Source organism: Penaeus vannamei, chromosome 41 (assembly GCF_042767895.1).
Source record: "Penaeus vannamei isolate JL-2024 chromosome 41, ASM4276789v1, whole genome shotgun sequence".
Lineage (NCBI taxonomy): Eukaryota > Metazoa > Arthropoda > Malacostraca > Decapoda > Penaeidae > Penaeus > Penaeus vannamei.
The window spans coordinates 9758539-9765411 of record NC_091589.1 but is presented as its reverse complement, the minus strand read 5'-3'; positions in this window follow the sequence as shown (position 1 = coordinate 9765411).

Here is a 6873-nt window from a genome sequence, read left to right as displayed (position 1 = left end):
GTATTTTGGTATGTTGGTTTTGTGTACCGAGACAGGAGTGAGTAAGTAATTATTGATAGATAGATAGGTAGATAGATAGAAGAATATGTACATACATATATATGAAAAGAGACGTGTGTGTGTGTGTGTGTGTCTTTGTGTGCATTTGTGTGTGTGTGTGTGTGTGTGTGTGTTTGTGTGTGTTTCCTGATGTAAATGTGCATATACATAAATATACAAACATAATCATGAAAAACAAACAAAGAAAGGAAGCTATTATTGAAAAAACTTTATTATTATCAATACTTTTATACTTTACCATAGTGGTAAGGACATTAAGGATACCTCTATCTATCTATCTATCTATTTCTCTATCCATAAATCTATCCATCTATCTATCTATTTATCTATCTATTTATCACTCCTTTCCATCATCATTGCCATCAATAGCGTTATCATTATTCTTTTTTTTTATCAAGATCTGTATTATTTGCATTACCATTACTATTCTTATTATCATAAGCAGTAATATTGCAATTATCAATTATCTATCTATCTATCCATCTATCCATCTATTTGATTAGCTAGCCCTCTTTTTTATCTATCTGTCTATATATTCATTTGTTTACCTATGTATCTGTCTGTCTATATGTTTGTCTATAAATCTATTTATCTATTCACCTATATATCAATTTACCTCTCTCTCTCTCTCTCTCTCTTTCTTTTTCTCTCTCTCTCTCTCTCTCTCTCTCTCTCTCTCTCTCTATCTATCTATCTATCTATCTATCTATCTATCTCTCTCTCTCTATCTATCTATCTAGCTATTTATGTATGTATCTATCTGTCTATCTAACTATCTACCTGTCTATCTAACTATCTATCTCTATCTCTATTTCTCTCTCTCTCTCTCTCTCTCTCTCTCTCTCTCTCTCTCTCTCTCTCTCTCTCTCTCTCTCTCTCTCTCTCTCTCTCTCTCTCTCTCTCTCTATCTATCTATCTATCTATCTATCTATCTATCTATCTGTCTATGTATGTATGTATGTATCTGTCTATCTGTCTATCTAACTATCTATCTATCTATCTATCTATCTATCCATTTATCTATCCATCTATCCATCTATCTATTTATCTATCCATACCTTCCTTTCCTTCACCTGTACTCCAGAAAAAAAATAAATATTAGAGACAATCTTCAAGGTCGGAATCGTCAAACCTAACCTTAAAATACGAAAAGAAACGCAAAAAAGACGAAAAAAGAGAGAAAAAACATTTTAAAAAACGTTAAAAAGAGAGAAAAATGAAAAGAAAAACGAGAAAAAAAACTTAAAAAAAAAAACAAAAAAAGATTTTAAAAAATAAAAAAACACGTTAAAAGAAAGAAAAATGAAAAGAAAAAAGAAAAAAACAAAAAAAGAAAAAAAAGAAAAAAAAAAAAAACACACGAGTTCAACCTTTCGTTTTCTTACTTTCTTTTTATTTGTGGTTTTCTTAATGGTAGGGGGAGGGGGGGAGGAGGTGGAGAGGTGAGGGGGATGGGGGAGGGGAGAGGGGAGGAGGTGGAGAGGTAGGGGGGATGGGGGAGGGGAGAGAGGGGGTGGAGGTGGGTGAGGGAGGAGGAGGGATGGAGGGAGAGGGGAGAGGGGGTGGAGGTGGGTGAGGGAGGGAAGGGATGGAGGAGGTGGGAGAGGGAGGGAAGGGATGGAGGGAGGAGGGAGGAGGAATAGCTGGGAAGGAGGAGGGAGGGGGAGGAATGGAGGGAGGAGGAGGAAGTGGGGGATGGGGTATGAAAGGGGAGGATGGAGTTGAGGTGGGAGGGGTGGGAGGAGGGGAAGAAAGAATGAAGGAGGAAGTGGACGAGGAGGAAGAGCGAAGAGGAGTGGAGGGATGGTGAAAAAGAGAGAGGGTAGTGGTGTGAGGGAGGAGAGGAGAGAAGGAGGATGAGGGAGGGAGGAGGGGAAGAAGAGGGGAGGAGGAGGGGGGTCGAGACGGAAGGGATAAGGGAGCGAAAGGAAGGGGGAGGAGGAAAAAAGAGAAGGAAGAGGATAGAGAGAGAGAATGAAAAGGGAGAGAGGGAAGACGGCAGTAATAATTTATTGTATAGTTATCCATATTCTCGTTTTTCTTCCCTTTCTCTCTCTCTTTGTCATTCTTCTTGTTTCATATTTACGTCTTCTTGAGGCTGAAAACAATAGAAAAAGAAGCACCTGTTTGGGTGTGTCACTTACTTACCAATAATAAAAGCGTTAATTATTAATAACAACATTAATTATTTCAACGATCAATTAAAACTGGGCAATATTGTTATTAGGAGTATAATATAATAATATAATATATAATATAATAGTATAATAGTAGCAGTTATAATAGTATAATATAATCATAACAGTAGCAGTTAGTGCAGTGATAAAAATCATAACAACAATAACTACGATAATAATAATAAGAAGAAAAAGAAGAAGGATGGTGATGATTTTAATAATGATGATAATAACAGCAACAATGATAACAATGTTAATAAAATCAATAATGATTATAATACTAGTAAGGATAATGAAAATGGTAATGATAATGATTATAATTATTATTATCATTACCATCATTATCATCATTATTATCATTATTATCATTATTATTATTATTATTATTATTATTATTATTATTATCATTATTATTATTATTATTATTATTATTATTATTATTATTATTATCATCATCATCATCATCATCATCATCATCATCATCATCATCATCATCATCATCATCATCATCATCATCATCATCATCATCATTATTATTATTATTATTATTATTATTATTATCATTATTTTACCATCATCATAACAGTAATAACGATGATGATGACGATGAAGATAGCGATAATGATAAGGATAAGACCATAACGAGGACGATAAAGACGATATCAAATTATAACAATTATAAAAATCCCGATTCAAATCCAACATCAAAATCCACAACAATATCTTAAAACAAAACAAAAAAACATTGACAAAGACAGCAACAGAAACATCGACAAAGACAGCAACAGAAACATTGACAAAGACAGCAACAGAAACACGGCCTATGTCAGTTTCCCGCGCTTTCGCCTGCCAGGAACAAAGGGCCGGCGGGAGTGAGTAATTTGGGGCTTTGCATGTCGGTGTGTGCGTGTGTGCGTGTGCGTGTGTGTGTGTGTGTGTGTGTGTGTGTGTGTGTGTGTGTGTGTGTGTGTGTGTGTGTGTGTGTGTGTGTGTGTGTGTGTGTGTGTGTGTGTGTGTGTGTGTGTGAGTGTGTGTGTGTGCCTATCTCTCTCTTGTCTCTCAATCTACTCAATCTCTCTCTCTCTCTCTCTCTCTCTCTCTCTCTCTCTCTCTCTCTCTCTCTCTCTCTCTCTGCCTCTCTCTCTCCCTCTCTCTCTTTCCCTCTCTCTCAATCTCTCTCTTTCTCTCTCTCTCAATCTCTCTCTTTCTCTCTCTCTCAATCTCTCTCTTTCTCTCTCTCTCAATCTCTCTCTTTCTCTCTCTCTCAATCTCTCTCTCTCTCTCTCTCTCTCTCTCAATCTCTCTCTTTCTCTCTCTCTTAATCTCTCCCTTTCTCTCTCTCTCAATCTCTCTCTTTCTCTCTCTCTCAATCTCTCTCTCTCTCTCTCAATCTCTCTCTCTCTCTCAATCTCTCTCTCTCTCTCTCTCTCCCTCTCTCTCTCTCTCTCTCTCTCTCTCTCTCTCTCTCTCTCTCTCTCTCTCTCTCTCTCTCTCTCTCTCTCTCTCTCTCAATCTCTCTCTCTCTCTCTCAATCTCTCTCTCTCTCTCTCTCTCTCTCTCTCTCTCTCTCTCTCTCTCTCTCTCTCAATCTCTGTCTCTGCTCTCTCTGTCTCTTCTCTCTCTCAATCTCTGTCTCTGCTCTCTCTGTCTCTTCTCTCTCTCTCTCTCCCTCTCTCTCTCTCTATCTCTCTCTCTCTCTCTCTCCCTTCCTATTTCACTTTCTTACATTTCTTCGCGTTTTCTCGACATTCCAATTCCCCTTTTACTCCGTTTCCACTCCCTCTCCTTTATCATCTCTCTCCTTGTGCATTCCCTTTATCACACGTTTACCAAATCCATAAATCATTACCACACAAATTTATCCGTTATATTCATATTCCATTTTCTATCAATTTCTCAACACTTCCATTTTTCTTTTTTTTTACCACAATTCTCTATCTATCTATCTGAATATCTATCTGGATGTCTATCTACCCATACATCTATCTATCTATTCGTAAGTGTGAGTCTCATAAGCTAGCATGGCCAGAAAGGCAGATTAGTGAAGCTTGAAATATATCAATGTTAATGCACTGTAAATAGAGCTTAAAGTGAACCCCGGTTATAAGGATTGGTCATTCTGGTAATTTTTGCTAGTTTTTGAAAATGAAGTTGTGGTTATATTAGGTGATTTGCTATACTGTGTTGTAGGTGTATGGAAAATGGTGAAGGGTTTTGATATCGTGCGGGAATCGGGGTCGGTTGTTATAGCGGGGTTGGCGGTGTTTTGAACTTGATGCTATGAGTCTGCGCATCAGCTGATTCACCCCCCCTCCCCCTCCCCCTCTCTGCCCCGTACCCCCTCCCGCCGCCCTTATGCCTGACTCCTTGCCTAATACGACGCTTATGATCAGTGCCCCCTTATAATACCCCTTCGTACCCCCCTTATACCCTTATTCTGGTCCCATTCCTTTCCCTCATGCCCTGTGCCCCCTCATATTCTCTTCCCCATGCCCTTCGCCCTTACCTTCCCCTTCCCCTTGTCCACGCTCTTGTCCCGCCCCTTTGCCCACCCCTTTCCCTTATGCCCCATGCCCCTCCTACACCTCTAGGCATACCCTGATACCCCATACCCCTTCTCTACACCCCTCCCCATACCCCATACCCCTCCTACACCCCTCCTTATGCCCCGATACCCCATACCCTTACTCCCCCTCCCTCTCCCCTCCCCGCCTCTCTGACTCCACCCCCTCCCTCCCTCCTTCCCTCCTCCTCCTCCTCCCGCTTCTCAAGTCCTCCGTCTAAGCATGAATTTATTAACCTTTTTTTCACAGCTTTCTTGGACTTAACAAACTTCCAAACATATCTATGGCATTGGTACATTATCGAACTTCAATCACGAAATAAAAGGAAGTGAATAAATGGATCCCACAAGCGGGAAAAGACGAAATAAAGATCGATGCATTTGAATATTTTACCACCGTTTGCCTGCTCAGCGATACGGGGGGGAGGGGGGGAGGAGGGAGGAGGGACGGAGAGAGGATAATAACAGCTGACTGTCTGTCTGTCTGGTTGCCCTGACTGGGTTGACTTCTGTGCAGGCTATTTTTCATTCGCATGCGCTCATGTAGGGGGGAAGGGGGGAGGGGGGATAGGAGGGAGGGAGGGGGTAGGAGGGAAGGAGGGAAGGAGGGAGGGGGGAGAGGAATAGATTGGGAAAGAGAGAGAGAAAGACATGTAGGTGTTAATGTGGGCACACACACACGTACACACACGCACACACACACACACACACACACACACACACACGTACACACGCGCACACACACACACACACACACACACACACACACACACCCACACACACACACACACACACACACACACACACACACACACACACACACACACACGTACACACACACACCCACACACACACGCACACACACACACACACACACACACACACACACACACACACACACACACAGTACGCATATACAAAAACACACATTAGCCTGCCACACTAAGACAAATATGATATTGTATACTACTATAGTTTTTCATATCTTTAATTGTAACATCTCGTTGTGGCAATACCGAGGTGGACAGATCTCATTTGCAAGATTTGTTTTATTATAATTATTATTGTGTTACCGCTAGTATTGTTGTTATAATTATTGTTATTGTTATTATTAATACTACTATTCTTATGCTTCTTATTATTGTTATCATATCAATGTAATTATTATCATTATCATTATTATTATTATCATTATTATCAGCATCATTAGTAACATTATTATTTCATCAAAATTATTATTTTCTATCATTATGATGATGAGGATGAGGATGATTATCATTGTTATTATCATTATTACTGTTATCATTATTATCATTATCATTACTGTCATCATTATTATTATTATTATTATTATTATTATTATTATTATTATTATTATTATTATTATTATTATTATTATTGTTATTATTATTATTATTATTATTATTATTATTATTGTTATTATTATTATTATTATTATTATTATTATTATTATTATTATTATTATTATTATTATTATTATTATCATTATTATTATTATTATTATTATTATTATTGGCATTATTATCATTATAATCATCATCAGTATTATTGCTATTATTATCATTCTTATCCACTTTATCATTATTATTACTATTAATATTACCACCATCATCATCATTATTATTGGTATCATTTACATTTCCGTTACCTTGACTATTATTACTATCATCAATACATATCATCACCATCACCATCATCATCATCACCATCATCATCATCACCATCACTACCACCACCATCATCACCATCATCATTATCACCATCATCATCACCATCATCATCATCATCGCCATCACCACCATCATCATCACCATCATCACCATCATCATCATCATCGCCATCACCACCATCATCATCACCATCATCACCATCATCATCATCATCATCATCATCACCATCACCATCAACACCATCATCAAAACCTTCATTACCATCACCATCACCATCATCACCATCACCATCACCACCATCATTACTATCGCCATCACCATCACCATCATCACCATCACCACCACCACCATCATCATCATCACCATCATCATCATCATCATC